Source organism: Callospermophilus lateralis, chromosome 2, assembly GCF_048772815.1.
Source record: "Callospermophilus lateralis isolate mCalLat2 chromosome 2, mCalLat2.hap1, whole genome shotgun sequence".
In the NCBI taxonomy this organism is placed as follows: domain Eukaryota; kingdom Metazoa; phylum Chordata; class Mammalia; order Rodentia; family Sciuridae; genus Callospermophilus; species Callospermophilus lateralis.
The window spans coordinates 75,991,114-76,006,461 of record NC_135306.1 but is presented as its reverse complement, the minus strand read 5'-3'; the positions used below and the strand labels follow the sequence as shown (position 1 = coordinate 76,006,461).

At 37.6% G+C, this 15,348-nt stretch overlaps 1 protein-coding gene across 1 annotated transcript in view; it reads left to right on the top strand.

Moving 5' to 3' along the window:
* LOC143392514 (guanine nucleotide-binding protein G(q) subunit alpha) overlaps positions 1-15,348 on the top strand; it is a 287,083-nt gene that overhangs the window by 212,053 nt on the left and 59,682 nt on the right. The window lies entirely within an intron of this gene.

The following is a 15,348-nucleotide window of genomic DNA, read 5'->3' as shown; positions in this document are numbered from 1 at the left end:
AAGAGGGAGTGAAAGATAGTCAGAATAAAGGAGAATGGAAAAGAAAAAAAAAGATAAATGAAGTCTTAGAGTTCTATTTTCTTCTCTTCGAGTAGGCAGAGCTGTGTCCTCCGAGCCGAGCTTCTGCCCTCTAAGTGCTGGCAGCAATCCCTGTAAGGTGACTCTTCTTCCCCTACTGGGCGTCTCTCCAATCCTGTTAGTCCAGAGCCGTTTCTCTTCTCCGGCCCCTCCCCCCTTCCTCCTGCCAGCCAGCTAGGCCCCGCTCACACATCAGTTTAGTTTGTCCGGACCCCTTCGGTGGCCATGCCCCCAGGAACTGGCGGCTAAGGCCTTGGGTGTCACCATTGGTGGTAGGGGGAGTTTGGGGTCGGGAGTCTCTTCTGCTTCCCTCGGCCCCTACAGTCATGCCCACAGAGCTCTGGGGCGAGATTTTTGAGGTTTCCCAGCTGTATGTATCTGGTGGGGATGGGAGTCACACACCTGCTAAAGCCGATTCCACTGGGAAGCCATCCTGTCCACCGAACTCTGGTGACATCAGCTCTCTGCTATCTCAGGCCCCAGACTCCTTGCTCGAGTGTCTGATGGGAGGGGTGGGTCTTGCCTGTCTCTGGTCTGTTCCAGTCTCGGTTTCAGTTCTGGTCGGCTGTTTCAAGAAGGCTTGTTTTGCAACCTCTTCATAGGGTCTCTACGCCGCACACGTTATCTAGCAGTGCTGAAACACCTCCTCCTTCTGCGCTGGTCACCTGGCAGCTGCGGCCTGGACCTCCGCACAGGGTGGCCGAGATTCACCCGTCCAGGGCAAGCTGTCACCTCAAATAATCCCAAATTCCCCAGCTAGGTCTCACTTCAGCGGAATTTTGCTGGGAGTTTCTCAGCAGGTAGAATCCGAAGGTTCTGATGTGTCTCTCTGTCTGTGTGGCTGAGGAGGTACTGAAAGCGCTGTCTTCCCGCCCACCGCCATATTGAGTCTCCTCTATATGACCATATTATACCTCGCTGGTTTGCTTGAAGACATTGGCCTGGGTTTGACTGGTGGCATCATAGTAAGATTTAGCTTGCTCCTGTAGCCCATGGATTTCCTATAAACTGGAAGTTATATTGAAGAGCTGATTAGATTCAAGGTAAACATTGTGACTAATATGCATGCTAAATGATGTTGTACATTATCTTACCCATCTTTGGTGAAGCTAAGATTTCCCAGTGTTAGGTTAATGGCCTCCTCCATTGATTGTATTTTTTTTCTCTTGCGATGTTATTTTGTTTCTGAGCAATCTCTAATACTCCATCAGTTCTTCTTCACCTAATGCTTTTCATTGTAATCATTAGTCCTTGCCTTATTGAATGATGCAACTAGGATTTGTAAAAGAACTGTTTTTTTTCTTATATTGCTTGGTGCACATTGGCCTTCTATGAAGAAGAATGTCCTCTCTTTGGTGAGTACTATATGATTCTCTTGAAATACAATTCCTACTGGAAAGTTATATATTTCAGTCTTTTGTTTAAAATCTGTAATCTATTGAATTCACTGGATAAGACAATGATTGTATGATTTATTATGCAGACCAGGACACTTTTGAGAAGGAAGGAGTTGCTATTCATGATTCTAATGAAATAGCAAGCATAAATGAAATCTCCAGCTGGGCAGGAACTTTTGGTTACCTTAGCTAAATGAAATAAAGGGATTTGGTTGGTTCATTTGTGTCCTTCATTTTCTCCAGAATACTCTTTTTATTTCAAGGAGAGTAGATTCAGTTGATTCCTGCCAATTATTGAAGAAGTTGTAAATGGAGCTCAGTTAATTGGCCCCATGTTTCTGATCCCTTCCAGGGATATTGTAAGACTCTTGGTAGATCAGTGCCCAAGCAGCCCTTAATCTCACTGCATCAGGAGTTCTGAGAACCAGCATCATATAATTCTTCCTAATCTTAGTTCTGGTGCTTTACCTTTCTTTTTAGATAGGAACTCTCCCAACATAGGCATAGTACCCATGGCACCCTTTATTTACCCATTACAGGGTCCACATGTTCTCCAGAGTGGCCGCAGTAGATACTCTGTAAACTGCAGAGAATAGGACTGGTGAGGATATAGGTTACTGTGTATGGAACATCCCCAAATCCCAACACTGAACTCATTTTCGCAGAATAACTCAAAATACCTCCCTTTCTCTGTATTTGAGATGATTTGTTTTCTTTTTTCTTTTTCATTTTTGTGTATCCTCTTCCTGGCCAATCTTGAATGTTTTATCTTGCTCCATATGAGGTGTCCATTTCATTTCTGTCCTATAATTAAAATAAAACATACTTCATTGATATTCTGAATCAATTTCTTTTCTCTTCCCCACCCTAGACCTAATTTATTATATAATATCACTATCTTATAGAAGTCTCTTTGAGCTTAGTGCTGTCTATAGTGACAGTTCTTCTATTTAGCTTAAGGGGACATATAGATATTAAATTTCTAACATAAACTGATGCCTCTCAGGCACATCTGCTTAAAGGATGCAGCATAGCCACTCTTCTTATTGTGAGCCTGCTGGTTGTCAGATTCCATGCAAGCAATATGTTAAGAACACTGAGATCAAAGAACAATCATGCTTTTCTTTCGTTTTTCTGTCTGAGGAACTCCTCTTCATCCTTCTAAATGCAATTCAAGAATCATCTTTTCTGAAATAACAGAATAATCTTGCCTGGTACCAAGACTATGTCACCTATCTTAAGACTTTGTACATCTCTCTTATATTTGTTTTTATTTACAAAAATGTCACTCTCTACCCTCAGTGCCTAATAGTGACTGCTCCTGTTTGACCTTCACAAATGATTTTTTCATGAAATAATAGATGAGTAATTTCACTATTTCACTGACCATGGTGTTAGCACTATCTCCCTTTGGCCATTTTATGAGCTATAATGTTTCAGAGCGGAAAGCATTTAGGTCTTTTTTCTTGCCATTTTTAAAGTATGGAATGTAAAAGACTGGTGAAAAATAGTTATTGCTACTATTTGGTGAACATTTACTACATGTTATATTCTATGCTTAGTCTTTTACATGCATTATTCCATTTAATCCTCAAACCCCTCCCCCCCAGTGGTAGATATTTATCCTCCCCTTCTGTTAGAGGAGGAAATAAGGTCTCAAAAAGATTGAGTAATTTGTTCAAGGTCACACAGTTAATGAGAGGGAGGAGGAGGTGAATTAATGCACATTTGCTTATTGGAGAGCCTGAGTTTTTAACTAGTGTGAAATGCAACCTTACAAAGGATGGATGAATGGAAGAAACATAGATATACATGTAGATTAATAATGATTAGGCCAACAGATATATAGATGATAGACTATGATTAGGGGCATTATAAATCACCATGAAAGATACACATTATTTTTTAATCTTTATCATTGTTGTCTACAAGTAGTTTCATATTTATGAAGTGAAGGAGAAAAAATATATCATTTACAGAAAACAAGCCCACCAGGTTTTTTATTATCATCATAAAAACTTAGCCATGTTTAGCTAAGTGTCAATTATTCATGCTAACATGGAAGATGATCTAGTCACAGATAATTCAGAAATGTTCTTTTAAAGCTTTAAACTATAATCTTTACCTCCTACCCATCCCCTAAACAAACACTTCACCTAATCACTTTTTATTGGGACTAATATTAAGAATACAAAGCATCATTTGAGTTTCTTTTTTTCTGCTCTGATTAGGCATCTTGCTACCATAATAAGCAATCAGATGGCTCAAAGGATAGGCAACAGTGTTAAAAACAAAGAGATGAGACAGAAAATGGATAAGTGGTTTGGGTTGTTAGCAATTGGTTTTAATTTTGTATATTCTTCTAATTCTATATAATGAAAGAATAAAAAGCATTTTAAGATCCTGGAGAGTTTTGTAGATCCTTTTATTAACTTTTTTGTTGTTATTGATAAAAAGCCAGAGGGTTCTGAATATCTTTAGATAAAGAGTACAATTAACAGATGGCTGTAGGTTTACTTTCTTTTTTCTGGGGTTCAACACCTGCTTTAATATACTGAGACATCAGGTCAAATGAGTTTACTGCCTACAATACCAAAAGCTCCCTGACATTAGCCAGAGATACGCAAATCTCAATCACACTGACATGTAGTGAAAAAAAGTCCTCACACTGAGGCTTTGACTGAAGACTACTCTTATCTATGTTCACACTAAGAGACCAAGTAATCCATAATCTCACTTTACTCAAGTTCCCTCCAGGGAGATCAGGCACCTTGAAATTTCCACATTGTCCAAAGCCTGTAAATCTAAAATATATGGAGAAATTGGCCTTTTGGCATAGGTTAACATTGGAACTTCTAACCTGCTTACATTTTTAATTGAATCTGATTATGATCCTGTACCAATGTATTATGTGTCATGTTGAATTTAAAATGCAAAAGGAATTTCAGAGTGAGGATAGCAAATCTCCCTGATTTAGGACTGAATTCTTGAGCAGGTACCTTGCTACAAAGTGGCTGACTGAGGAGTCAAACACTCAAATCCTGTAGTGTGTTGGCTTTGCTCTTCTGGCCATTCTCATTTTTCCCTTTATCTAATGATCTGTAAAAACATCTAAACCTATTCCAGGCTTTTGAAAGCACAAAAGACAATCATATGGCGATCCTCTTGGGTCAAGATATAGCTGTAGATGGAATTCCCTTTACTATTCCCCACCTCCGGGGCCTAAATGAGCCTTGCTTTCCTGACATGGCATGTGATATGTGATCTTTAAATTCTCAAGTCCTTTGATTCCATTGCAGTAGACTGATTTGTTTGAGAAATCATTATCTATGCAGCCAAGTCAAAACACAGCACCCTTGGATTTACCTGGAGATGTAATGAACAGAAAAATTATTCCCTACATGATTAAATTACTGAAACTTCTGTCTTTAGCTCATAAAAGGGTATTGACCTTGAACAGTTTTGTTCTCTTCTAAAGAGCAACAATAATAACACGGAGTGTCATTTTTTCCATTTGAGTGACATATTTACTTCTATTCTTGTTTTGTTATCTAATAGTCCACATCTTCTAATACCGTTTGCAAGAGTGAAACAAACAAAACAAAAAAATCCTTTCTTGTCTTCCTTAGCGAACTCTGATGACTTAAGAGGTGCTCTTTATTGTTTCCTTTTCAGAATGTTTGGAGCTCATAAGGTTGGGGAGAAAAGTCTTAGAAGTGCTTAATGATTCTCTAAACTGCTATAGAGAAAAATAGGAAAAAGGGCTGGAATTGGCCCTTGTTCACCATCATCCACTTTACCAAAGAGCCTCCTGAGTGTGGGAGACAGACGGGCTCCAGTTTATCAGTTAGCTGCCTGTTCGTACATTAGCAGGACTTTTGCACCTTTATATTTTGATTCCCTTAGAATTCTTTCCACAGCAGTTCCTCAGGATGATTAGGTGCCCAGCTGAAACTTGTGGTGCTATTCCTATAAAACAGGGATCAGTAAACCACAGGACAAATTTAGCCCACTGTCTATTTTTATAAATAAAATTTTACTGGGACACAACAGTACCCATTCATTTATTCATTGTCTATAGCAGATTTTTCACTTGAAAGCACTGTCAATTAGTTACAAGAGATCATATGGCTCCCAAAGCCAAAAAATTCACATATACACAATACAATTTCAGATTCCTCCTATAGAAAAGTAAATATTGAAAGGCAACTAGCACTTTGCTGTGCCATTTGGAATACGTAGTTTAAGAATCATGTTCAGAATAAATCAGAGATAAGGTTTCATTTTTTTTTCTTTTGTTTTTGTTTTTAGTACTAGGGCTTGAACCCAGGGGTGCTTTAACCACTGAGCTACATTCTCATCCCTTTTTATTTTGAGACAGGGTCTCACTGTGCAGCCCCAGTTGGCCTCAAACTTGTGATACTTCTGCTTCAGCCTTCCAAGTGGCTGGGTTATAGGCATGCATTATCATACCCAATCTGACCAAAGATGGTTTGAGTTCAGAGAAATAGGATAGCCTGTTGTCCTTCAACAGTCCCCCAGAAATACTGCTTTGCACTGTGAAACTTTTTATAGGAAGTGAGCAGCAAAAAGTTCTACATTGTGGGCTGAGGTTGTAGCTCAGTGGTAGAGCGCTTGCCTTGCATGCGTGAAGCCCTGGGTTCGATCCTCAGTACCACATAAAAATAAAATAAAGATGTTGTGTCCACCGAAAACTTAAAAAAAAAAAAAAGTTCTACATTGTATTCTCTGTCAGTTTCTCTAAAAGCCACATAGTGACTAGTATTAAAGATGATGTAAATGAGTAGAAATATTCATTGATTTGATTTGGCCTCTGAGAGCAAGGATTATGCCTCTTATGTCGGCTTTTACTCCAGCATAGTGTCTGATGCTGTTCTACTGGTGAAGGAAAGTGTAGTAGGTTCAATGATCAGTTGAAGCAAAGATAGGACTGATAGGCTTTTTTTGGTAAGAGGCCTAATAGAACAAGCACCTACTATATGACAGTCCTTACCTCCCTTCACAAGTGATAGCAGGAACCTTGCTGTCTTCATTGAGCTTCTTTTTGACTCCTGCCTGCCAAGCAGCCTTTGGATGCTGATGGCTAACTCCTCCTGTCTTTGTTTCTTATTACTGTGTCTTTTCATTTTCAAATAATGAGTTGAATTTTGATCTGTGATTAGTTCATGTTAAGTCAGGTTAAGATACCTGGCTTCTCAAACCTGATCATTCTTGTCTAAATTGAAGGTTCTTGTCCTACAGAATCAATATCCAAGTTCAGGTACCATGACTGTCGTGGGAAACTAACAAAAGCAACCTAGTCACAACTGACTGGTAGCTAATAGCAGCGACTAGAACCTCTCTTATGACCTTCTCTTTCCCCTTGTTTTACTGCTTTATATTTTTAAACCTTATTTATCTACGTAGTAGATAGTTAATTAACAGCACAGTTATTTTCACTGCCAACATGCAAGCTTCTTGAAGATGGGATTTATGCCTTTTTTGTTTCCTTTTGGGCTTCACCCTCAGTGCTGATCACGTTGTTGGGCTTTTCGTGGGCTTTCTGTAAAAGCTACTGAGCAAGTAATAAAAGAATAATTTCTCCCTTCTCTCTCTTTTCTTTCCTGCCTGTTCAAATTCAATTCTGAAGGCATAATGTAACCCCTCCCCCACCTCTTCTGCACACCATTCTCTAGTGACTACACTTCATAATCATCTCTCCCTTCTTATGCATTCATAGTTAGCAGCTCACAATTTGGCACTTAATTGTTTCTTAATTGATTCATCTATGCTATCTTTGCTTCCCAGATAGCCTGACATCCCTAAGGGCAAAGAATATATTTTAATGTATGTAGTACCAGCTCCCTGTGCCACTCTCACTCTAATATACACTGCACATTAGAATTTAACATATAATAGAGCCTCAATAAATAGGTATAAACTAACCAAATTAAGTACTGCCATTGCATTTCAAAACAGGCAGACTGGACTAAAAAATCAGTCTTTTAATATTTCTTGGTATGTTTTAGAATTGTTTCAAAATTAGTTAACAGCTTTGAGATTTATCTTATGAAAGATGAATAAATTAACAAAGCCAAATAGGCAAATTGAAAAAAAAGACTTCTCTCGCCCCTTGTTTTATTGCTTTTATATTTTTAAACCTTTCTTTCTTTCTTTCTTTCTTTCTTTCGGTGCCAGGGATTTAACTCAGGGGCACTTAACCATTGAGTCACATCCCCATCCATTTTTTATATTTTATTTAGAGACAGGGACTCACTGAATTGCTTAGGGTCTCACTATGTTTCTGAGGCTGGCTTTGAACTCAGGATCCTCCTGCTTCAGCCTCCCGAGCCACAGATTATAGGCGTGTTTCTCTCTGTGTTGCTGTCTTGAACTCTGGGCTCAAACAATCCTCCTGCTTCAGCCTTCTGAGTAGCTGGGACAATAGGCATGCACCACTGAGCCAGGCTTATGTTTTTGATTTTGTTTTTAATTTTATTTATTTATTTATTTATTTTAGTTGGTGATGGACTTTTTTTTAAATTTATATGCAGTCCTGAGAATCAAACCCAATACCTCACACATTCAAGGCAAGTGCTCTACCACTGAGCCACAACCCAAGCCCTTGTGTTTGTTTTTAATTACAAGTTTGACTTATTTGTTTGAAAAACACTCTTGAGAATCTATCATAATGAGCCCATTCCTGTCCCTGACTCTGAGGTCAGCCTGTGAAGCATAGAGTTGTCTGGCCCCTTCCACCCTTTGGCAGTAGAGGACTCTTGATCTTAGCCATTTAGAACAACTCTCCATTTATAAAGCTCACAAGAAATTGAAACCATTTAGCAAATGCAGTACTAGGACCTTTATAGGAGATACTTAATTTAGTTTTAAAAATCTGATTTTCTGCATTGACTTTGTTCTTTGGTATCCTCAGACTTCTCTTTTACAAACAGAGTAGTCTCCCTTGAATAGTTTTCATAAACGTAGAATTGTAGCCCACTCACTAGCAATAGCTGAGTGTTCTTTGTTTTACACCTAGAATTTTGGATTAAACACAAATAACATTTTGTGAGCAAACTACCTATAATAAATGTTGCCTTTCCTTGAACTCTAATCATGTTGTGCCTGGTATTAAAGAGAAACAAGGACAGTTGATTTGGCCTCTACCAAAGAATAATTCCATGCAGCTAACCAGCCTTGCCAGATCATTGCCCAGCTCGGATCAGCAGCAGGATCTGCCAGATGAAGGAGGGACCTGGCTGAATTAGGGCACCAAAACTTCTATTTGCCTCTCCTCTCAGGATAACTGTTCTGCAGCACTATTATTTCTCTTCCCGCCTTAAGTTTATTTTGACCAAATATATATATAATATATATATATATATATATATAATATATATATATTTTTTTGGTCACTTTTTTCCTTTGGATCTTCTTGGTCACACCTGTGCAAGAGCCATATGTTTCTGGTTTCTCCTTAGCATCTAGTGCTTTTGACAGTGTCAGATGCAATATCGTGACACGATTTAGCTTTCAACTCCCTGGAGATTATTTCTCACAATGAGGTCTTAATTTTTTTTAATGAAGTTGACCTAGTTTTTCTAACCTTCTTTTTAATAATTAAAAGTGTGAAAATCTACTCAGAATTATTTTCTGTGCCATAACTTCATCTTAATATTGGGCTTGAACTACAAATTTGTTATAGATTCAGCCTCACTGTAGGAGGCCTTTTCACAGGGGTTGAAGAGCCCCACACACCTGTAACATGAACATTGAATGCCCAAGGTGATGTTGTCTTTTGTCATAATATATTTGATAGGGTTTGCACCAAATGTCAGAAATTTACTTTTCTGTTTATTATCCAGAGATACTTTATCCCTTTTAGTGTAATTGTTGAGGATTGTATACTTCTAATTTATACAAAATTTTTTAAATCTTACTTGTCATGTGATGTATTTTACTTGTCAAATCATCTCTAAATTGTATATTGTTATTTTCTTTGTTTATAAAAGAACAAAGCATTTTAATTTTTAATTTCTATGCTCTTCTTGGTTTAGATTTCTATTATACTTCTAGTCAAAGTTTTTACTACATATAAAATTGGAGAATGGATTAAAACTTGAAGGTCAACTCAAAACTTATTGACAAACTTCGTTAAAATTCAAGAACAATTGAAATCTCTTCTTAAAACATATCAAAGTCAGGAAAATATGTTTAATTGATTCAAACATATTTTAGTGAAGTTGAAGCTTTTCCATTTTTAATCATACAAAGTATTAGTTTGGGGGGCTGGGATTGTGGCTCAGCAGTAGAGCACTGGTCTAGCATGTGCGAGGCCCTGGGTTTGATCCTCAGCACCACATAAAAATAAATAAATAAAGGTATTGTGTCCAACTACTACTAAAAAAAATAATAATAAAAATTTTTAAAATCATACAAAGTATTGGTTTTTATCCTATTTCTGAGTTTCTGGTCTTTCTGCAGCCAGAGATGATCCTCAAATGTATAAAGAATGTGGTAGAGCTCTCGTCTAGCATGTGCGAGGCCCTGGGTTGGATCCTTAGCACCACATAAAAATAAATAAATAAACAAAGGTATGTTGTGCAAGGTACTTCTAAAAACTAAATATTTTTTTAAAATATATTCAAAACAAAATGTAAATGAATGGGCATGATTTCCTTAAGTATTTCATGTAATTCAGTCATACTACAGAGTGATGTTTTGTGGATTATCTCCAAGGATTAAAGCCTGGGCAAACAGGTTTCTAGAAAAATGACTGTATCCAAGGTAGAAAAACATTTAGTCCATCTCTAATAAATTTCACAATTTCTCCTTTTTTTTTACATAGCCCTTTTCCTCCCTCAAGGTTGTAAACTTGTGTCCCATGTGTCTGTATATTCTTAGCATCTACCATAATGCCAAAGTCTGATGTCTATTTTGTTGAACTCAGGATGACTATATTTTACTCATGGAAGGAAAGGAATTGTTGGAATATTGCTAAAGAGCCTTTTGAGTCAGTCAGTCAGTGTGTGTGTGTCTGTCTGTCTCTGTCTCTCTCTCTCTCTCTCTCTCTCTCTCTCTCTTGCTCTCGCTCTCGCTCTCACTCTCTGCCTCACTTTTTGCCGAAAACCATAAAAAATCTATTTATTTCATTGAAGACATTGTATCAGAAACTGTTGATAAGGTGCCACCTCCTCCATTTACACTTAGACTTCCAAAACTTGAAAAGTTGAGATTGATAGATATAAAATGGACATGCAGAAGTATATCATTCTGTAGCCAGGACCCAAGGAGAGCAGGAAACACATATACTAATGAAGTTAGGCCAATAATGCCTTTCCTTTCTGTGTTGTCATTAAATTTTATAGAGGCATTTTTAATTTAACATTTACTTCTTAACATATTTCAGATTACAGTTAGCCCAAAGAGGTAATTACATAAAGATGAGTAGCTAATAGGCTCCCTACTCCTGTGTTTTCTCCTAATGGGTGTAACCTGCCTTTTTAACCACCATAGCATTTTCCATAAAATAATTTTAATATTAGTGACATGTTGAACACTTGGCGTGGACAAAGGTAGCCATGAGCCCCAGCCATGAGTTTGAGAGCCATAATTAACTGGGCAAACATGTGGAAAGAATGCTGCATTTTTAAAATTATAACTTGGTGTCAGATTATCAATTTTTAAATGTCTCAGTGCAAGGGAAGATCATTAAATCCCTATCAAGGAATTGTAATAAGATAAAGTTTAAACAGCTAAACCTCCTTTTCTAACATGCTTTTAAACATGACTTGTCTTTTAGATAATTAAGACCCATTTATACCATGGAAGCTTTCTCTCCCTGACATCAGGAGAAAGCTACTGCCAGCTATTTGTTACACATATATTGCCTTGGAAATGTACCTGTGCCCATCACCATAGCAACACCCTGAGAATGACCTCAGCAGCCACTCGGAATCATTCCTACAAAACAGATTATGGCTATAATTAACTCTGAATTTACTCTGCAATATAAATTTGTTCAAGCTTTCGTGTTTTTTTGTTTTTTTTTACAAGGTAAAATGGATGGAATAATGAGCCAATCCCCCATATTCAACCAAAGTTTTTCCTCACATTATGAGATACTTCGGTCAGACACAATTCAGAAATTATTTTATTACCTTTTTTTTGGGGGGGGGAAGGAGTGCTGGGGATTGAACCAAGGACCTCAGGCACTAGGCAAGCACTCTACCATTGAACCATACTCCCAGCCTTCTGTTACCTTTTCTTAAAATATGATAAGCATCGACAAATGAGGATACACTAGTTTTAACACACTAGAATTCATTTCTAAGGGAACAGAGTAGCTCTCCCCACCCCCCAAACAAGTATGAAACACAGAAAGGAAAGTCCCATAGGTCCATCCTCCGCAGCCTAAGAGCATAGGGAGGGGCGAACAAAGGGGGTGGGACTCTGCAAGCAGAAGCTCGTCACACTGGCACCCCCTTAGCAGTGAAAAATGCAGTTCTTCATTGTCTCACATTTTACCTGTTCCACAAACTGTCTCTTCAATCCCACATGGCTGCTGAACCCCCAGGTCTTCTGTTAGGAGTGAATATTTGAGGAGTTTGTTATTTTATCTATTTATTTATTTATTTATTTTTCGCCTTGCTTTGGCTATGTGTTTGGTTGGGTTCTGGATAATTCTGGATGATATACCGCAACTAGCAGAGCTGGATACAGTTTCTTTCAGTCTTTTTCTTTTGTTTAACTAGATTAACTTATTACTCCAAGTGAAGTGCGCCTTTCTCTCCATCATCCAACTAGTGCAAAACAAAAAAGAATGCCAAGCAAGAACTATCACTTACTTTTAAGTTAATCAGAAATGTACAGAACATCTTTAAAGACCGTTTCCTTCCCATGAAAGTTAGTTGTTATATGAACTGTATTGCTGTTAAGGAGCAAAAACAAAAAGATGAAAAGGAAGTGATATTCTTTGCAAGAATGAATATTATGGAGATTTAGTTAATATCTCAGTAGTATATATACTCATGAAAAGATACCACTGACAATTTTTTAGGACAGCTTATAAGTTCTTGTAAGCAAATTTTCAGGTAAAGATGTGCACCCAATTCCGTCTTACCCAAGCATGTTTTTCATGGAGCTCACTGCATCTTTCTAAATTAGAGAAAAACTATCAACATTCTTTCTGTGCAGTGTGACAGGTAATTTCTCACTTGATATACTACTTCTTTAAATTCTTCTTGGCAAACATACATCCGTGCTTTAAAATGGAGTAGCAATTAGTAATCTGCTTGGTCCATCTTCAAGGAACAGCAAACTACAATTTCCTTGTATCCCAGGAACACCACAGTATCTTATATATGAGAATTATCAACCCTTCATTCTGACCTCTGTCTATGGCATTAAATTAGTTTAAATGGGCAACATTTGTGGGGTGGTGGGGATCGAGGATTGAATCTAGGGGTGCTTAACCACTGAGCTACATTCCCAACCCTTTTTATATATTTTATTTAGAGATAGGGTCTCACTGAATTGCTTAGGGCCTCGCTGATTTGTTGAGGCTGACTTCATACCTCCAATCCTCCTGCCTCAGTCCCTTGAGCCACTGGGATTACAGACATGACCACTGTTCCCAGCTGGGCAGCATATTTCTAAGCCAGCTTGCCAGTGTAGAATTAATGTTCTGTAATTCCTCTGAAATGAGATCTTGTACATGGTAGTTAAATAAATAATGATTTTGTTGATTTCAGAATATGTATTAATGTTTTTCAAATCAAGGGACTGGTAAATTAGAAAATCCCATCTGTATGATGTGATGAGCTGGTTTATCTGTGAATTAGTATCCAGATTAACTCCCAGAACATGGTCTCCTTAACTCTATCAGACAACCCCAAGACTAGGACAAGATATTTACTATAACTCGGGTACAGTTCATTTTTGCATTTATATACACTCTCTCAGCCTGTCCCTTTTTGTCCTCCAGGCTGTTTTTTAATAATTAAAGATGTGAGACTGGTTTCTATTAGTCAGTAGAGAGCTAATTTGCAAGCTAGAGAATCAGTGCTGTGTCTGGAATAAGACCCTTAGAATATGAATTAGTTGTTTTGCAATAGAAACTTCTAGACTAATGCTGTTTTCTCTTAAAATATTGATTATACCTCCAAAGAGGCAATTTTCTTTATAAAGTCAGGCTTAGCTTTACTATTTTATGATTCTATGAATCATATAAACTGAACATAATATGTCCTTTTAACACTCAGTCCCAAATTTAAGGGTATCATTCATATGGAAAATACCACTAGTAAGAATGGCATTTAAATAATGCTAAAACGAAATGGCACTATAAGAAATCCAGCCAACCAGCAAATGCTCCTTAAATACTATTTGTATAACAGTGAAACCGAAATAAAGATGCAGAGATGGTAATGACAAAATTCGGGGGGCGGGGAGGGGGGCGGGTACTGGGAATGGAAACCAGTAGTACTCAACCACTGAGCCACATCCCCAGCCCTGTTTATTTTTTATCTTGAGACAGGGTCTCACTAAATTGCTGAGACTGCTGTGAACTTGTGATCCTCCTGCCTCAGCATACAGGGTTGTTGGGATTACAGGCATTCACCACCGTGCCCGATAAAACAAAACTCTGATTACTAGGTAGATCATGTCGACTGAGTGTTTGTGTCTTTGCAGAATTTTGACAGCTGTGCAGCAGCCAGTCTGTGTTGGGAATCTCCAAACTCACTGTCTCTTGTTTGTGATCATAATGGAACTGAAGATCTAACTCCTTCCAGTTCTGTTAATGGTGCCATTTTTTTCTCTAAATGTTATTAAGTTAGTCACTTTGTAGTTGTATGTTTTGAAATCAGGCCTATGCCCCATCCTCTCCAGGGCAGAAAAGAACATAGTCTTTGAAATCATTAAGATAGCACTCAGAACAGCCCTTTTCACCTGAATGGATTATATTGTTCTCAACATTGCAAATTATGCTTTTTACTTTGAGAGAATGAAAAGTGAATGGAATAGGAGGTTTGGGGAATGACAGATTATACTGATGGAGAACACTGTAGTTGCTAGGGGTTAGGATTGGTAGTGGCAATTCAAGGCGTTTCCTTTGTGGTGATCGAACAGTTCTATGTCCTTATTGTGGTGGGGATTGCATAAATATCTATATGTGATAAAGTCACATGAAAATCATATACCCTCAGTATAAATATGTATGTGTATTTTGTATACTTCAATGCATACATACATATGCATGCATATCTTTGTGTGTGTGTGAGTGTGTGTGTGTGTGTGTGTGTGTATGCACGTAACAGTGGGTGAACTCCAAATAAGGTCTGTAGTTTAGTCAATAGTATTGCACCAATACAAGGCTCCTGGTTTTGATAATGTACTATAGTTATATAATATGTTGTCATTAGGGAAAGCTGGGTGAAGGGATACAAGGAAATACTCTGTAATATTTTTGCAACTTCTTATGAGTCTAAAATTATTTCAAAATACAAAGGTTTTTTTACAGTCATGGTAAAGTGTCCTATGATCAGATAAATTTAAAGTTTAAGTATAGTAATCTAAACATTGAGAATGTCTGACCTTAGATGTTATTAATGTAATAGCTAGGAATCTCATGGCTTCACATTAATCATAAATGACTTAGGCTTTGGACAGGATTGAGGACACTGTATCTTGCTCTTTTCTCTTAGGGAAATAAGGAAATTCATTCCAGGAAAAGACTGATCTGCAAGAAGCAAAAAATGAAAGGAAAGAAACATCCTGATTTTATGTGTAACTCTCTTAGCTGCTTATTTCTACAATTTAAATTCATACAAATAATTCAAGATTATTTATTTTAAACTCTATCTTTACCAGT